The 20,120-nt window shown below is 45.3% G+C and overlaps 1 pseudogene; it reads left to right on the top strand.

Annotated features, from left to right (window-relative positions):
* The first annotated feature begins 234 nt into the window (after window positions 1-234).
* Window positions 235-1,337, top strand: LOC143732053 (uncharacterized; annotated as a pseudogene).
* Window positions 1,338-20,120: the final 18,783 nt, after the last annotated feature.

Genomic DNA, 20,120 nt, shown 5'->3' with positions numbered 1-20,120 from the left:
GCGTGTGCTCGCGCACATCACATCTCTCGGGTTCAGAGTGAATGTGAGCAAGAGCAATTTTATACCCAGTCAGAATGTCATTTTCCTGGGCTTGGAGTTGAACTCAGTCTCCATGCGAGCGCGTCTCTCTCAAGAGCGCGTTCTCTCCCAAGAGCGCGTTCTCTCTCTGCAGCCCTGCGCCACTGGAAGAGCGCAGACTTTTACGCACAGGGAACCCCTCTGGGGACTGTTATGATGCGGAAAGTTGTGACGACGGATGCGTCCTTAACAGGCTGGGGTGCCACCCAGGAGGGCAGAACGGTGAACGGTCTGTGGCCGAGCAGACTCCGTTCAGCGCACATAAATTATTTAGAGCTTATGACCATTTGGAAAGCTCTGAATCATTTTCTGCCTTGTCTGCAGGGACATCATGTGCTCGTACGCTGCGACAATACCACGGCAGTGGCTTATATCAACCGTCTCGGTGGCGTGCGCTCGTCGAAACTTCACGCTCTAGCTTACAAGCTTTTGGTGTGGAGCAGACGGGTTTTTCTGTTGTTACGTGCAACTCATGTTCCGGGATTTCTGAACAGAGGCGCAGATCTTCTATCGAGGGGAAACCCAATCTACTGAGATTGGCGCCTTCTCCCGCAGATAGTAGATATGTTATGGATGAGATTCGTACAGGCAACCGTAGATCTATGCGCCTCGCGCAAAAACTACAATTGTCCTATGTTCTTCTCGCTAAAGGACGTGGACGCGCCCCTCGGGGTAGATGCACTGGCCCACCCATGGCCCAGAGTGCTACTGTATGCTTTTTCTCCCCTGTGCCTGATAATTCCGACACTGGCCAGGGTGAGAGAGCAGGGCTTGTCACTCATTGTGATAGCACCCAGGTGGCCCAAAGCACCGTGGCTGGCGGAGATAATCCCTCTGTTACATGCCGAGCCGTGGCGCCTGCCCCCCCGCACGGACCTATTGTCTCAAGAGAACGGGGAAATTTATCACCCACACCCGGCCAGGGTAGCTCTCTGGGCCTGGCCCGTGAGAGGACAAACCTAAGCGCACTGGGGCTTTCGCCGCGTGTTATTGCTACTATACAGAATGCCAGGGCCGTTTCTACATGGTCCTTATATGGCTGCAAGTGGCAAGTGTTCGAAGGGTGGTGTGATGGGCGTGGTCTCTCATCTTATCAGTGCTCAGTTCCTGATATTTTGTGTTTCCTTCAAGACCTCATGGAAAAAGGGAGGTCTTTTTCCACAATTAAGGTCTACCTGGCTGCGATTTCGGCCTGTCATGTGGGTTTTGAGGGCTCAACAGTCGGGCAGCATCCTCTAATCCGCAGATTTATGAAGGGTGCCCGTCGCTCTTTGGCAGTCATCAGGAGAACTGTATCGCATATCTAAGCAACGCCTCTCACATTGGCTTGTGAATGCTATAGCCTTGCCATATGAATCAAAGGGAGTACAGCCCCCAGGGGACATCAGAGCTCATTCCACGAGGGGCTTAGCCGCCTCTTGGGCTTTGTTTAGGGGAGTCTTACTGCAGGACATCTGCTCCGGTGCCAGTTTGGCTTCTCCTCATACCTTTGTGCGTTACTACTGAGAAAAATCGCGAAGCAAAGAAGACACTGATGACACCGACAGACAAGACAGAGCAGGTTACTATCGATATGAAACAGATTCTCAGCACTCAGATTCTGTCAGTTTTATTATGAAATTCAAACAATAAACACCGTTTTGGCGCTTGTAAATGTGACGTGAAAGAACGCTGGCAGATCTCAGTTCAAGCGGCACGTCAACCGATCATCTGTTACTCTTTACTACCAACTTGCCGAAATGTAATAAAATCGATCGATCAGTGTTTTTCAACCGCGGAAAGATGTCCATAAAACAGCTGGAGAACAACATATGTCACGTAACGTTACATCTACCTCAGGATGCCTTTTAATGACCCATAGCACGCATGTTAGTTGGACTAAAAATAATTACTATAGAGAGGAGTATTTTGCTAAATATGATAACTATATTACACATTTATTATATTTTTACCTATATCATTAAAATAGTATAACGTTGTTATTATAAAAAACGCATTATATTTAATTTGAGTTAGTTTTAACCTTTAATAATACCAGCTGACAGGGCTCTCTGTATGTTTACACCATTAGGTGATTTTTTTTTTTTTTTGGAGAACAATTAACACATTAACGTATCTACTGTACGTATTTATCCAAAGGAATTTATTTTGAATCAAGATCAGAATCAAATCACAAGAATTGAATTGAAATTGTGAAATTTTGTGTCAAGCAATAATAAAAACAGTAGCATACCAGTAAACTTAATAAAATTATGTTTAGTTACCAAATGATTTGATAATCATAATACACTTATTGTGATGCAAGTTTTTTGTTTTTTTAAACATCCCCCCAATCCCAATCCACCCATTTTATTTTATGTTACATTTTCATTGTTTTCAAAGACAGGGCCTGTCCTCTTGTCTTTTTTTCTTTTTGCACTTTAATCGAGATCAAATCCCAGAAGGGAATATTAAAACAAAATAAAGTTAAAACTTGTTTTGAACAATTTCTTTGTCATCTGCAGATTGATTTTAAGTAGGGAGAGAAAAAAAAAACGATTTAAATCGTAAATCGGATTTTTTGTGAAAAAAATCAGGGATTTTTTTTTAGGCCATATCGCCCAGCCCTAGTGGATCTCAAACACGAGATGATGAAAGAGAACAATAGGTTACTATCGTAACCCCGGTTCTCTGAAACATCGAGTGGAAAGAACCACCAGCTCTGCCCCGCTTGCCGCACGAGAAGCGAATATACTTCTGTATAGCGCTTGCAGGTGTCACATGCCCCTAGGTAAGGGGGCGGGACCTTACCGGGCATTGGCTGCGCGCTTCTGTCTATCTAGCCAGACTTGGTGCAATCGGATGCATCTAAAGAGGTCAGCTACGGATGCCCTTCCCATAGGTGGATCTCTCCACTCGATGTTTCAGAGAACGTCCTGGTTGCGTATGCAACCCACCGTTCCCTGAAGGAGGGAACGGAGGACGTAGTTGATGTCGACTGAATTGGGATCACGCCAGGGAGCCTATCATCTGAACGAGCCAATGTAATTGGCGTGTGTGATTCGCATCACACACTCCGCCCCCGCGGCGCGGGTAAAAATACGGAAGTGGATGCACGCACTAGTTGCTTTTTCGCTGAGGAGCCGAGCGTAAAGCTTTGAAAAGCCACTAAAGCTGCCACCTTCCCGTGCCTAGACAAAAGCCTCCTGATGCCCCCGCAATTTTTAAGGCGGTGAAGGACAGGGCTTAGGCCAGGGAAGTCACTGCTGTTCCTACAGGACCACTGGGAAAGCGTTCCTGTACATTGAAAGGAAGGGACGCTGCAGAAGCCACATCCTATCCGAAGGGAGGTAATGTGGAGAATACACATATGAACTGGGCGGATGACCGGGCAGTACGACAAATGGAATGTCACTGAGGTGGCACCAGCCTAAGACGGGGGGAGACTCACCTGACAGTGACGGCAGAGAGACTCTGCCGAGGGATGACACGGGCTCGCCGTAGGGAGCCGTATCGTGGAAGAATACACATATGGGGTCACCGTAGGGACCACAACATATGGACCCAGCCTAACACAGGTTCCACACTGCTTACAAGTGGTAGGCCTAACACCAGAGGAACTCAACAGGGTTCAGATTTAAGGGAACTCAACTGAAGTAGAAAGGCGCACGTATCCAGTCCATAGGAGGGGAATGGCGCAGCAAGCCGACACTTGAACCGGGCTCACGGTTAAACTGGCTTCATGGGAAGGGAGCCCACAGGAAGCAGCGGTTCAACTAGGTGTCGTTCAGCCACCAACTCTAGAATCTGTTTAGCAAAGCATATTGTCAACGCCCAGGCGTAGCACTTTTCACTCATCATAGAGGACCTCGACACCTAAGTGGACATGTTGCATCAAGGAATTCTTTACCGAAATGAAAGTAGGCACTAAGTGGCCAACTTTGCTTGGAAACAGCCTTCCCTCTCTGCTGAATTCCTAACAGATAAGAGCTGGTCTGAGGTCTATGGCTTGCGTTCTGTACACGTCTAACTGCTATAAGCGAACGGACAGAGAAAGCCAGGGCTGGATCTGCCTCCTCCGGGGCAGCGCTTGCAGGCTCACCACCTGCTCCTATTACGGGAGAGGTAGGAACCTTGGGGACAATCTAAACCGGTGTCTCAGCTTGTGAGAGTTGGCCGGACAGAACTCCAGGCACAATACGTTGACCGAAAGCGAGCAAGTCCCTACCCTCTAGTAGAGACCATGCGAGCAGGAGAATGTCTCAGGTTACATATGTAACCCTGGTTCCCTGAGAGGGAATGAAAAACGCTGCGTTGAGACGCGGTGGGAACGCTCTGCGTGATTGCGTTGTGAAGCACGTGTATAATCAGTCCAATGGAAGAGCGAGACGTCATAGGCGGGTCACATCATAGACCAGGAAGCTATAAAGCACACCTGAAAACAGACCGCGACAGCTTCTGATAAGCCTGAAGCAAGTCGATCAGGGCATGCAGGAAGTATGCCAGGAGAACGCAGCGTCTCGTTCCCTCTCAGGGAACCAGGGTTACATACGTAACCTGAGACGTTCCCTTTCAAGGGAACTCGAGCTGCGTTGAGACGCGGTGGGAACCCCATACCCACTACGCCATAAAGACAAATGCCCGTTCTGTGGGAAGTCTTTGCGCACACTAAGAAGCAAGCGACCTAACCCCAGGAGTGGAGAGGTCTAGGTCATAAAATCTGACAAATGTATGTGGTGAGGACCAGCCTGCCACATTACAAATATCCTTTAAGGGAAACACCCGAAATTAAAGCCTAAAGGCAGCCATACTCCTTGTAGAATGGGCCTGAACAGCCATAGTTGAAGGCTGTCCGGCCGCTTCATAAGCAAGTGAGATAGCCTCAACATTATCTGTTTAGATGCAGGGCAACCTACCATAGGTTACCCGAAGCAGACAAATAATTGTTCTGATATATGCCACTGAGCAGCTCTGTGGACATACGCATCCAAAGCCCGGACAGGGCATAACAGATTAAGTTTTTCCTGATCTGGGGTATTAAAGGTAGAGGACAGAAGGCCTGGAGCACAAATGACCCGCACATTTAGTAGGGACCTAGAAATACAACCTGACCTGGGGTGAAGTAATACTACCACCAAACCAGGTGCAAATCCAAGTACGTGCAGGCCTCAGCCTCATGTACCACGGAGAAGATGAAAATAAGGATCTCTCCTCAGAGATAACCCAGCAAAGAAACATTCATTACAGAAATCAAGTACTGTACCAACAGGGCAGAAACAAGATTCAGAAGGCGTTCTCTGCACCAGGCAGAGAACAGCATATTTAGTCTTCTCGTGGAGGGAGCTCTAGACTGGAGTATGGTCTCCACGACCTCGGTCGAGAGACCTGAATCTATGAGCTGGGCCCCCTGAGGCCAGCCCACAGTATCCACAACTCCTGAGCTCCCAGGAGCAAAGATATCGGGAAAAGCGTATAGGTGTAGCGGCAACCACACCTATTACATCACATCCAGTCCAAGCGGAGCTGGATGCGTGAGGGAGAACCACAAGGGCAATGCATTGTACAAGCGATGCGAAAGGTCGACTTGTAGTTTGACCGAAGTTCTCCCTAAGAAGCTCCACCACCTCGGGGTGAAGTCTCCATTCCCCGGGCCACAGCCCCTGCCTCAACAGGATATCTGCTCTGATATACGAGACCATCAGTGTGTTGTCCGGACCCTTCGCCGAGCAACCACTCATGATTGCCCCCGACTTGTGAGGGAAGCATCCGTCGATAGCATTATGTGTCGAAAAGAATCCCTCAACACTGGGCCTGGGCGAGGAACCAAGGTTCTTCCACATGACCGAGGCACGAAGGCATAGCCGCGTGACCTTGATCATGCGAAAACGGATTTCCCCTCGGAGAAAACCCCTTGGTCCTGAGCCACCACTGCCGGCGTCTTATGTACAGAAGGCCAAAAGTAACTACTTTGGACGCAACTGCCATGAGCCCCAACCAAAGACCTTTCACCGAGCGGCCACTCATGACCGCCCCCCATCCTGTGAGGGAAGATTCCGTCGATAGCGTGACGCGTCGACAAGAAGCCCCCAGCACTGGGCCCTGGGCGAGGAACCAAGATTTCTTCGACATGACCGAGGCACGAAGGCATAGCCGCGCGACCTTGATCATGCGAAAAACGGATTTCCCCTCGGAGAAAACCCCTCAGTCCCGAGCCACCACTGCAAGAGTCTCATGTACAGAGGCCAAAAGTAACTACGTTGGACGCAACTACCATGAGCCCCAACAGTCTCAGAGACTGTTTGCAGTGAGTGACTGAGCTAGTTTTATATTCTTTACGGCTGTGAGAATCGCAGAAATACGTGAAGGAGACAGACATGCTTGCATTGTTGTTGAATCCCATAATACACCTAGAAAAGTGGTCCTCTGAGCTGGGAGGAGTACACTCTTTTTGTTGTTGAGCCGCAACCCCAACCTCCTTATGTTGGAAAGAACGACATCTCGATGTTGAACTGCCAAAAGCTCGGACTGAGCTAAAATCAACCAATCGGCGATATAATTTAATACGCGAATGCCCTGAAATCTCAGAGGAGCCAGAGCTGCAACCACGCATATTGTAAAAGGTGCGGGGTGATAACCTAGGCCGAATGGAAGAACCTGATACTGGTATGCTTCGCCACTGAAAGCAAAACTCAGGAACCTCCTGTGATGAGGATGGATAGATAAGTAAGCGTCCTTTAAGTCTATTGTGACAAACCAGTCCTCGGACTGAGTCTGTGACACAATCATATTTAGCGCAAGCATACTTTGAACTTAAGATTCTGAAACCTGCTGTTTAATTGACGCAGGTCTAGAGTAGGACGCAACCCCTCATCCTCTTTCGGAACAATGAAGTAATGGCAGTAAAATCCTGACTGTCTGTCGGGAGGAGGAACCCCTTCTACAGCTCCTTTTGCAGAAGTGTCAGTACTTCCTGCTCCATAACCAAAGCCTGCTCGGGGTCCACCACACTGGGGAGGACCCCTAGAAATCTGGGCGGACAAGAATCGAATTCTGAACCCTTTTCTATAGTGTGCAGGACCCACCGAGAAATATGTGGCAGTAGTTTCCACGCTGCCAGATATTCTGTCAGTGTCAAATTCAGCAGTCTCAGGAACATTAGATTGGAGAGGAAGAAACCTCTGGAACGCCGCTGAATGGTTTATTTCTTAGTTTTTTTGAAAGCGGAGCATCCAGAAGAACAGACATAATTTTATCTTATTTTTCTTTATTTTTAAATCAGAAAAACGTATATATACACACATATATATATATATATATATATATATATATATATATATATATATATATATTCCATTGGATTAAAGAAAATCCGGTTTACCGGTTGAAAAGGCCCATAAACCGGATTTGCTTTAATCCAATGGGGGCTTGGTTTAGGGGTGGGCCTTCATGATTTTAGCAAGTCTGTTGAAAAATGGTTGAAAAACATTTATTGTACTTTGAAATTGGCCACTGATTGGTATACGCCCATTTTGGTTTTGCATGTTCACTTCTCAGTAGTCTAATGCTTTCTCATTAGAGAGAAAACATAGGTGCATCCTATACAGACCTCTTGTTTGTTGAAGCACCTGACATACTTACATGACTTCTCTAGCACAGTTTCAAACAATAGTGCATCTACCTTATTTCTCTGTTCCTTTGTTTTGCATGCTTATTTGTGTTTGATTTGTGTATTAACTCACTGTAATTAGATACATTAAAAAATTATTAAACTGTTTGAATAAAGCATCTATTTTTCTACATTCTTGAAAGATGCATCTTGCTTTAGTAAAGTTTATTAGGAATTTCCTGAATAAAGTTATAACATCATTTAACAGATTTCTTGAAGTGCAGGAGACATGAACATGAGCAAGAATGTTACACTGCAAACATAGCCCATGTCTTGCATCCGTCAGTTTTTGCATGCAGAGCACATTTCTCCTTTAGTAGGAGTGAAGGCAGATGAAGATGGACAATAAAAAAAAAAAAGAGAAGCACCCTCCTGATAATGCTGACATTGATTATACACTAAGTTGTTGTCGACACCATAATCACCTGACCTGGGACTTGATGATATCCTGAGCCTTATCACTGCTTAATCAGGTAATCATCCATATTCCTGAATCTGTACTAAATTTGAGAAATGTAACTGATTTCCATTCAGTTTAGCTTGTTTCCACTGAAACACAATAACAAAAAACATCTTGTGTTTATTAAGAAAGTGACTGACATGGCTATTTTGTGATATTTAAAGAAATTAAGGTCTACATAAGGTGAATCTGCAGCTTTAAAGGGATAGTTCAGCCTGAAATGAAAATTATGTCATCATTTATTTACCCTCAAGTTGTTCCAAACCTGTATGAATGTCTTTCTTCTGCTGCACACAAAAGAAGACGTGATGGTTGATGGTAGCCATTTACTTCCATGGTATTCTTATCCTACTATGGAAATCAATGGCCACCGTCAACTTTCTGGTTACCAACATTCTTTAAAATATCTTATTTTGTGTTCAACAGAAGAAAGAAACTCATACAAGGTCGGAACAACTTGAGGGTGAGTAAATGATGACAGAATTTTCATTACGGGCTGAGCTATCCCTTTAAAGAAATTTTCATTGAAAAAACCTAAGCTCTTTTATTCTACAAGATAAACTTGTTACTTGAATGCGTAGTAGTTTAACAGAAAATGAATTGAAATGTAATAATGGCTAGCTCAGAGCAGACCCATCGCTATGGGCGGGCCATAGGGGGCCGGGCCCGCCCCAAAAAATGCTTGTGCCCCCCCACTTGAGGCACAGATAATTTAATTTTAATATTATCATAGTTGCTAATTTTGTGTTGCATTCTTTATCATTAAAACGTTAAAAATATAAAGAAACAATGGTGTGATTTTATTTGATTGATGGGAATCTACACTGCAACAGCCTATCACGGCCTTACTAAAAATAACGTTAGGCTACGTGACGTACAACTAAGCCAGTCAACAGTTACCGCGCATTTTTAAAAGCTGTTTCAAAACGAGGTTTCCCCGGCATACTCTTCAGTTCCTTCCGAGTGGAAGAATACTTCGATGAGGACGTTCTGCTCGGAGAAACGCCTCCTCCCGCTGTACTGACAGGAGGGACTGGAGAGAGGACAGCGCTGCCTCCACTCAAAGTACCGGTAGATTCAAAGTCTCTGTGCGTGTATGTGCGTGCGTGTGTATGTCTCGTGGCAATGCATATCTCTCTGTTGACTGCTTTAAAATGCAATCTTTGAGAGATGCTTCTGGTGTTACATCTAATATGATGTATAGTCAAGTGTTTTATGGATATTCATAACATTGCTTTAAAATGCAATCTTTGAGAGATGCTTCTGGTGTTACATCTAATATGATGTATAGTCAAGTGTTTGGATATTCATAACATTGCTTCTATGTAATGTGGTGTAGGCTATAGGCAACCTGGTCATATTGCGGTTGGTTATATGTTTAAAAGTGATGATTACGTGCTGCGCGACTAGAGTTGTTTATTATAAATATACGTAGGCTGTAGGCTAATAATAATTGTGCCCCCCCATGCATTTCACTAGCCTGACTACGTCAGACTTCCTACTTCCGCTAATTTCATTTCGCTCCTGTAGTCAGTCTGAGATAGCAGCCTATCTTTCTGTTTTCCACCGGCCTGAAAACAGCCTGGCCAATCAACGAACAGAGGGCGGGCTGAAAGCCGTGACGTAGTCGGTAAGCGCCGTGTTTAAGATTAGGTCAGGGAAATCGAAAACGACCGCTGATATGGAGACGCGGATGCAATTCGCTCTGTTGTGGAGAATATTCCCGGCATTAGCAAACTGAAGCCCGAACACGAAGAGTGTGTATTAAACATTTTGAATGGAGGTGATGTTGTGGCCCTACTCCCTTTGGGAAAAGTTTAATTTATCAACTATTACCGATCGTCGGCGAGAAACTGGGGAGCCTTTTGACAGGTCAGTGTCTCTTTTCTTTTCCAGGTCTTAAATACCGTAAAACTTCAAATAATAGCCCGGGCTTTTATTTGCCCAAATCGTCGAACTGCACCGGCTTGTACTTGAGATAGGCGTCTAACTTATATGAGACAGGCCTTTATAGTTGAGATGTTGTTCATTGAGATGTTGTTCCTAGAGTCTATAATCTCTAAAAATCTCCAAATGCTCCACGTGAAACCGCGGTCTTCCGACCTCTTACTATCTTGTCGATTGATTTTTATGAATATGCGCGAGGGAGAGAGAGCAAGACAGCGCTCTTGTTGTTTGTAGACGTGGGAGTGCGCGCGCGCGCGGCCGGGGCTCTCTCTCTCTCTCTCTCTCTCTCTCTCTCTCTCTCTCTCTCTCTCTCTCTCTCTCTCTCTCTCTCTCTCTCTGCTCGTTTGTGCCCTGTCAAGCGCAGCAGTCATTCTATTACATCACTCACAGATCAAAAAAGTCGTTTACAGCCATGTTCACTCGGGTATTTCGCTCGCATCATCAAGTGTTTACAGTGGAAGTTCGATCATAGATTTGAGTTCGATGCATGATGTCTGTGGTTCGATGCGGCTGTGTCGGCGCATAACATACGTCATAAACAAACTTATCTGATTGGCTTACGGGTAACCAATGATTTTAAACTTCAGTACGCGCCCCCTAGCGAGAGAGAAAACACTTCTCTATTATGCTATCCCAGACTCTGTGTACGAAGCAAAGTGAAGTAGCAGAGTCTGGTATTACCAGGCTAGCATTTCACATGCCCCCCTTAAGACTGAGGTCTGGCGACGGGTCTGGCTCAGAGGTGTTTGTTCCTCTTCATAAAGAGTTTAGCTCCAGCACCTGCCTGGAAGTTTTCATTATTGATCCTAATGACCTTGATTAGCTGCCTCAAGTGTGTTTAATTAGGACTGGAGATAAAATCGGACACCCCTGCCATAGTGCTTTCTTTTGATATTGAACCAATAATGGATTTTAGAAAAATAAACTAAATAAACAGAATTTAACGATACTAAAATCGTAGTTAGAATATTTTGTGTTCAGCAACTTTAAAAAAAAGAAAGAAAAGTAAATCGTATCCTATTTCTCCCCCTTTCTTTTTTAAAGAATCATCTTTTAATATATTTTTGTCATTGATTGAATAAAATAAATTGCGTCAATAAAACTCAACTGCTGGAAAGGTGTCATTTATATTTTAAAAGGTTTTCACCAAATTTTGAAATGGTCAGGAATTTGTTGACGCACCATTAAAGTGTAGTTGAAATGTTATTGTTGTTTTAACATTTAACTTGGTACATCAGATGGCAACATTGTTTGACATTCCTTTTCAAAGTTGTATTTCCAGTGTTTCAACAACATGTATTTAGAATCTACATCACATTGTAAAATTGATCAAAACATATTACCATATTTAAGATTATTTTTGTTAATTTCAATGTTAATTCAACAGCAGTGATGTAGATTCAACATCATAGTGTAACGTTGATTCAACAAAATTACCATTGATTATTTTTGTTTATTTCAATATTGATTCAGCATCAGTGATGTAGAATCAATCATAGTGTAATGTTGATACAATAGCATTACCATTGATTTTTTGTTCAACATAATTTCAACATTAAAGCTGCAGTAGGTAACTTTTGTAAACAAATATTTGTTATAACTGTCATTATGTCCTGACAGTAGAATATGAGACAGATAATCTGTGAAAAATTCAAGCTCCTCTGGCTCCTCCCTGTGGTCCTATTGCCATTTGCAGAAATACACCGCTCCCGGTCAGAAACAACCAATTAGAGCCAGGAGGAATGTCTTAGCAGTGTCAATCACGCTCGTGTACGCGCTAATCACCCCTCTCTTGCACAGCGCGAGCGCGTACCGTTGTTCGTGACTCTCCTGTTCGAACTCGTTCATCCAAATGAACAAATCTTTTTTCGAGTCATTTCCTTCATTCAACGAACGAAATGACTCGAAAAAAGATTTGTTCATTTTGATGAACGAGTTCAAACAGGATCACGAACGTGCATCACAGAACAGAGAGCAAGGCGAGCATTTGTGCTTAGAAAACTTAAAGTTTTTTATTTATTTTTGAAATGACCGATCGTTTCGCTAGATAAGACCCTTATTCATCGTCTGGTATTGTTTAAAGCCCTTTGAAGCTGCACTGAAACTGTCATTTGGTCCTTGAAACGTTTCTGTCCTATTGAAGTCCATTATATGGAGAAAAAGCCTAGAATGTTTTCATCAAAAACCTTAATTTCTTTTCGACTGAAGAAAGAAAGACATGGACATCTTGGATGACATGGGGGTGAGTAAATTATCAGCAAAAGTTTTTTTAAAAGTGAACTAATCCTTTAACGTTATCTTCCTAGCTATTATAGAAAGAGTGCAATGTTATAAAGTTACATGTATTGCAAAATACATAATGATTTGAGGACCAAGTTTGTAGTCAAAGTATGGGCAGGCCATAGTCAATGTAAAGCATTTTGTTGATGTTTCGTCCCTATTAGTGAATGTTCCATAACTGTTTATAATCCGCCGTCATCGGTGGTCCTGCTTACTAGCCTGCGCGTTCACGGCAGGCTCCGCTGTGGGGGAGGAGCTGTGGAGGGAGGGCTGTAGCGTAGCAAAGAGCAAGGGGATTGGACCTGTAAGTTGTGCTTGTTCAAATTTTCAACATTTTCTCAAAACTCTCTACAGCTGCTTTAACTGAGGGTGCAAATGTCACCATGCTATCTAGGTCTTGACAAAGTGACATAGCCAACTACTGGCCTGGCATGCATAACACAGCCTTTTTAGTCATTTTTCCAGATCCATGTGAACATGGATTGTTTTGACATCGTTGTCATCTGTTTTCAGTACATTGTTGTCATGTAAACATACTCTAAAACTTTTGAATGGTAGTGTATGTGTTTTGTGTCATCGCATCTATACTTACTGGTTATAAAGTTTATTGGTAACACTTTAGAGGCACTTCATTTAATATTAAGGTGGGTTGAAGTTATGAGGTTTTACTGACAGTTTGTGGATCCAATGGAATTACAGACGTAAATGGTAACCAATTGGGATTTTTTATGGGGAAAAAAAGAAGAAATATAACGTTTCCTTCTGACAGTGACAATATGGTTTAGAGTTCCCTTTCAAGGGAACTCGAGCTGCATCAAACGCTGTGGGAACGCCCCTGCGTTGTGCGTCATGAAGCACGTATGGAATCAGCCCAATGGAGAGATGGAACGTCATAGGCGGGTGACGTCATCAACCAGGAAACTATAAAGCACCCCATAAACACAAGCGCAACAGCTTTCTGTGCCTTCAGTCGCGCTATATGTGAATCTGTCCCTGTGTGAATATTGTCTGTCTTTACATACTCTGCACCACACAAACAATTTATATATATATATATATATATATATATATATATATATATATATATATATATATATATATATATATATATATATATATATATATTAAGAGAGATATGGCGAACGAACAGCAGTTTAGGAAGTGTGTCCCTCCCTGCTCGCGTTATTTTACGAGTGGGGATACACACGTTCTTTGTGTTGTTTGTTTGGGAGTGCAGCATGCCCAGTCAGCTCTCGAGGGAGCTGATTGTGAGCATTGCGAGCGTCTGCCATTAAGGACGCTCCGCTCCCGCCGGGCGCTCTTCGAGGAGAGCGTTTCGGTGCGCGCTCCCCGCGGTTCGGGTCCCGCTCTTGCCGAGGCAGAGCGACGACGCGTATCGTGGGGATCGCAGATGGATCTCTCAGCGGGGTTAGAGATGGGCTCTGCCTTATCTCTCCCTTCACCTGTGAGATCCAGTGCCTCAGTCCCGTGTTCGGAAGCATGCGCTGTGGTTTCTTCCGCTCGGGCTGAGGCACCAGTTATAAATGAGGGAGATGTGGGGGATTCGCCACCTTACACTCCCGAAAGTGATGAGCTAGTGGAGGTGTTAACAAGAGCTGTAGAAAAACTCAGCATTGTATGGCCAGTGACTAGACAGGAGTCTGTTTCTAAATCAAAATTAGATGAGAGATTTTTGCCGTCACGAGTGCAACCTCCACGCCGGTGCTTGCCGTTTTTTCCCGATCTCCACACTGAGGTGTCGAAATCGTGGAAAAAACCGGTGTCATATAGAGTGTTTAGTCCCCAGACTTCAACATATTCTAATATCGTGGGGGCAAAATCATATGGTTATTCGGCTATGCCTCGCGTGGAAGAGACGCTTGCGAGTTTTCTCTCCCTCGAGGCTGCGTCATCTGTTAAGGCACCGGCATTACCCACCAAGCCTCTTAGAAATATTTCGGTTTTTGTGGGTAAAGCGTATTCGGCGGCGGGTCAGGCTGCGTCATGTCTGCATACTATGTCTATTATGCAGGCATACCAGGCTGACCTGCTGAGGGACGTGAGTGAGAGTGAGGAGGTCAGTGCTGACGTGGTTCGCGAACTGCGTCAGGCTGCTGATTTATCCCTGCGCGCAACCAGAGAGTCGGCCAAGCTAGTGGGTCGATCTATGGCAGCTCTGGTGGCCGCAGAAAGACATCTGTGGTTAAATCAGACAAATATAAAAGAAAAAGAAAAAGCTTTCCTTTTAGACACTCCTCTCTCCCCCCTGGGTTTATTTGGCGATGCTGTAAATTCTGTCATCGATAAATTCCAGGAGAAGGAAAAGCAAACAACAGCTTTTAAGAAATTTCTCCCTTTAAAAATTCATGTCCCTGGGGCTGCTGAGCGGGAGCAGCCCCGGCCGTCTGCGAGCTCATCATATAGGGCGCTGAAGCAGAGGTCGCGTCTCGTGCTCCCCCTGCTGGACAGTGGGCTCAGCCGCGGCACTCTCAGCCGAAATCTCCCAGTAATAGAACTGATCTGAGGACAGTTATATTAGCTAAGAAGGCTTCGGCTAAGAAGAAGTCCTGGCGCCACGGCGCGCAGGACACTGAGGGTGGTCCCCACCGAGGCGGAAAGGTGTTCACCTCTTTCTACGGTGCCCATTCTTCCTCGGTGCCCTCAGGGGCCCGTTCTGCCAACCCCGCCTTCATGCCGGGGCGCAGACGGTCCCAGCGAGCGATTTCCCGAGGGACGCTCGCTCCCTCTGAGGAGGGTTTCAGAGCGGTTAGACCAGTTGTTCCCTGCCGGTGTGCCGTTACAGGGCACGCTGCGTTTGCTGCTCAAGTTACACCAGAGGCCAGTCTCGAGAGACTGGTACCCTTAGTAGAATTTCTGGCAGAGTGGAAAAGCCTTCCAAAAATATCTCATTGGGTCCTGCAGACAATAGAAAGGGATTATGCTATCCAATTCAGGTGTCGTCCACCAAGATTCAGAGGGGTTCTGCCTACAGTGGTGGGCCCCGGGCAGGCCCTGGTTATGGAACAAGAGGTGAAAGCACTCCTTCAAAAGGAGGCTATAGAACGGGTTCCTCCTCCCAGTGTAGAGTCAGGCTATTAGAGCCCATATTTCATCTTTCCAAAATAGGATGGGGGGTTGCGTCCAATTTTAGACCTGCGCCTATTGAATCGCTCGGTAGGGAAGCCAAAATTCAAGATGCTCTCTATCAAGCAGATCGTGTCACAAATCAGATCCGAAGACTGGTCAGTCACGATAGATCTAAGGGACGCGTACTTCCACATTTACACCCTTCCACAACACAGGAAGTTCCTGAGATTCGCCTTCGGGGGCGAGGTTTACCAGCACAGGGTTCTTCCGTTTGGCCTAGCTTTATCTCCCCGCACTTTCACGAAATGCATGGACGCAGCACTAGTGCCCCTGAGGCTTCAGGGTGTTCGTGTCCTCAATTACATCAACGATTGGTTGATTTTAGCTCAGACAGAGCAGATGGCGGTTCGACATTGAGATGTCGTTCTCGTTCATATCAGGAAGTTGGGGTTGAGGCTGATCGCAAAGAAAAGTGTATTATCTCCTCAGAAGACCACTTTTCTGGGTGTCGTTTGGGTTTCGGTTTCGATGCAGGCGCGACTCGCTCCGACCCGCATCATTTCGATTCTCTCAGCTGTGAAACAAGTAAAGCTAGGCCAGCTACTTACTGTAAAACAGTTTTAGAGACTGTCGGGTCTGATGGCAGCAGCGTCCGACGTTATACCTTGCGGCCTGTTGTACATGAGATCGCTACAGTGGTGGCTCAGGACCAAGGGATTCTCCCCGAGGGGAAATCCGCTCCGCACGGTCAAAGTCACGCGACGCTGCCTTCGTGCTCTGGTCATGTGGAAAGAAACTTGGTTCCTATTCAAAGGGCCTGTGTTGGGGGCTCTTTGTCGTCGCGTAACGCTAACGACGGATGCTTCCCTCACAGGGTGGGGGGCGGTCACGAGTGGTCGTCCAGCCTAAGGCTGTCGCAGGACCATCATCTATCACGGCTTATAAATTGTCTAGAGATGTTGGCGGTGTTCCAGGCTCTGAAACACTTCCTAGCAGACCTGAGAGGTCATCATGTGTTAGTTCAGTCAGACAACACGTCAGTGGTCTCTTATATAAATCATCAGGGGGGCCTGCCGTTTCGCCGGCTTTACAAGTTGGCCCGTCAGATCCTCCTGTGGTCCCAAGGGAGGTTACTATTTCTGAGAGCAATGTATCTTCCTGGGTATTTGAATGTGGTAGCAGACTCCCTGTCGAGATAGGGGCCGAGGCCGGGGGATTGGAGACTCCATCCCGAGGTGGTGGAGCTCCTTTGGTTGAGTTTCGGTCGCGCCGAGTTGGACCTATTCGCTTCCAAGGAGACCACGCATTGTCATCTGTGGTTTTCCATCAGCCATCCAGCCCCTCTGGGGTTGGACACTATGGTGCAGCCATGGCCGAGGTCACGTCTGTTCGCCTTTCCCCCGATTGTTCTGCTACCTGGAGTTCTGGAGAGGGTTCGCCGGGACGGGGTCAGCCTACTATTAGTAGGCCCTATCTGGCCGGCCCGAGTATGGTTTGCGGACCTGATTTCTCTCCTGGACGGCTCTCCCTTGGAGCTCCCGGTCAGGAGGGATCTACTCTCTCAGGCGGGCAGCATGATATTTCACCCCCGCCCAGTATTGTGTGCTTGGCCTCTGAGGGAGCCCAGCTTATGAACTCTGGTCTCTCAACCGAGGTTGTTGAGACCATTCTTCACTCCAGAGCTCCATCCACGAGGAAGCTTTATGCCTTGAAGTGGAAACTCTTCACTTCTTGGTGTGGAGAGCACCTGCAGGACCCAGTTAACTGCCCAGTGGGTGCAGTGCTAGAATTCCTGCAGGAGCGCTTCTCCACAGGGCTATCCCCCTCCACACTAAAGGTGTATGTGGCGGCACTGGCTGCTTACCACGTCCCTTTCAGTGGAGTTTCTCTTGGGAGACACCCGCTTATAACTCGTTTCCTTCGTGGCACACTGAGGCTGAGGCCAGCAGTTCGTACGAGGGTGCCGGCCTGGGATCTGGCCATCGTATTAGAAGGTCTTTCCCTAGCTCCTCTTGAACCTATCGAAGAAGTTCCTGAGAAGTTTCTCACGTTTAAGACTATCTTTCTTCTTGCTATCTCCTCACTAAAGAGAATCGGAGATTTGCAGGCTCTGTCGGTTTCACCCTCGTGCCTGGAATTTTCGCCTGGCATGGTTAAGGCTTTTCTGCATCCTAGACCAGGTTACGTTCCCAAGGTCCCTACTAATGTTGTTAGACCTACAGTTCTGCAGGCCTTTTATCCTCCTCCATTTCTGTCGTCTGACCAGGAGAAACTTAATTTACTCTGCCCTGTTATGTCCACAGAACTGCCCTGTGGAGGAAGTCAGAACAACTATTTGTGTGCTTTGGGCCACCCAAGAAGGGGTGTCCGGCGTCTAAACAGAGAATGAGCAAGTGGGTGGTCGAGGCTATCTCACTTGCCTAGGAGTCGGCTGGTCAGCCTTCACCTTTGGCTATACGAGCCCACTCTACCAGGAGTATGGCGGCTTCTAAAGCCTCACTGTCAGGAGTTTCCCTCAGTGACGTTTGTGATGCGGCTGGATGGTCTTCACCACATACTTTCATTAAGTTCTACGACTTAGACTTAAGTTCTACCCCTGGGGCACAGGTGCTCTCGTCCTCTGTGCGCTAGTTCTCACATGGCGGTCACTTGGTCCTATGGCGACGTGGGTATTAGCGTTCCCACAGCGTTTGACGCAGCTTGAGTTCCCTTGAAAGGGAACGTCTCGGTTACGTATGTAACCCTAGTTCCCTGATAGGGAACGAGACGCTGCGTCATTCCACCATACTCCCGGCATTCCCGCTAGCGCTTCCTCCAGGCCTATCAGAAGCTGTTGCGCTTCTGTTTATGGGGTGCTTTATAGTTTCCTGGTCGATGACGTCACCCGCCTATGACGTTCCATCTCTCCATTGGGCTGATTCCATACGTGCTTCATGACGCACAACGCAGGGGCGTTCCCACAGCGTTTGACGCAGCGTCTCGTTCCCTATCAGGGAACTAGGGTTACATACGTAACCGAGACGTTTTGTTTGATTGCTAGTGTTAAATTGTGGAGATTAAACTTCCTTCTACGTTTCCATGCTGTTATATTTTTCATATTGAGCATAATGTGCAGTATATTACAACTAAGAGAAGGAAGCTCAAGAGGAAAGGCTTGCATCAGAGTGTTCATGTGTGGTGGTTGAGGAGATTCCCCCTTCCATGTTAAGTGCTTTGAGCACTCAGAAAAGCGATATATAAATGTAACAAATTATTAATTATTATTATTGTCATTATCATCTGCGTGCCATTGTATAAGGCATTATAAAAAATGTAAATATGAAACAAAAAATCTGTTTGGAAATTACTGCATTTACTTAAATTTGCCACAACTTTTCTAAAAAAAACAAAAAAAGTAGTAGTCAAAATAATCATCCCTAGCATATTCTAGAGACCGGATGAAGGCAATGACCACCCAGATGGGAAGGATTTGTGTCTGTTTTTGGGGATTAAATGTGTTCCCTTGAGCAGAGAATGTAAGACATCTGTTCTCTTTTCTCCCCTGAGAGCTCTGGTCACTTTTCTTTTTCACATAAAAATCCAGTTGTTCTCTCAACCTTTCACATCCATGAACTCTGTAAACAGCCTCTTAAAGTGTCTTTGACTTTATGGCTTTTGCTCTTCAAGAATAATAAATACTTCTAAATGTTTCTTCTGAAACAAACAAAATGGGACAACAAAGTGGCAACGGAAAGAAAAGGAGAAGAATTTCGAAAGCAGACCCATAAACCAGCAAAGGAGCACGAAAAACGGGGTCATTGTTATGTGGCAAGTTTAATTTGTAGCTCATCAGCTCAAGCCCCATAAGGACTCGGAGTCTGAATATGCCATCCTCATAATCAGGTAAGCTATTATAAATCAAATATCCTTTGACAAAAGCAAATTAGATTCGATTTTAATACCCGTAAACTCTGTGTGAATCATTATAATGCATTGTAAAAATCTTCAGAAACTAATATAAGCTGAAAAACCGAGCATACATTTACCTGGTGTCTTTCACATAAGATCAACTCTGAGCCGACACTCACCTTGTGTACTTACACCATGGGTTTGAACCAAAGCTCTAATGTGACTGCATTGCCTACAATATATTACGATTTCATATTGTCAATACAGTATACAGTATATAGCATAATTATTACAACATGTTAAGTAACAGGTGTAACATCTGTAATAGGCAGAGTAAACAACATATATCAAATTGAATCACCACGTGTTGATATTTCCAAGTAATTTATCCCGTAGTTTTAGACTGTTAAAACATTATTCGTTAAGAGACTATGATTAATAAGCAATCACACTGTTAATGCTAAAAAACAGTTGTGCTGCTTAATATAGGCTATAGATTAAAGGATAGAAATATCATTAGACAGTACTGTTAAAAGTATTCATTTCCTCAAAAATGTACATATTTACCCCAAACTTTTGAACAATTGCATATTGACTGATTTTCCAGTCAATTCCGAATATAGGACTGATTTTACATTGGATATCAACAAATAAGTGTGGGTTTTGATGCTTTTATGCTTTTCGAAAGCAATAACACACCACACAAAACATGTTTATTTATTGCAGTTGTACCTG

The sequence above is a fragment of the Siphateles boraxobius genome, unplaced genomic scaffold, assembly GCF_051911475.1.
Source record: "Siphateles boraxobius isolate OS27281-9 unplaced genomic scaffold, OSU_SipBor_1 9, whole genome shotgun sequence".
NCBI classification, from domain to species: Eukaryota; Metazoa; Chordata; class Actinopteri; order Cypriniformes; family Leuciscidae; genus Siphateles; species Siphateles boraxobius.
Note: the sequence above shows the minus strand (reverse complement) of the source record. Positions and strands in the feature narration are given on the sequence as shown.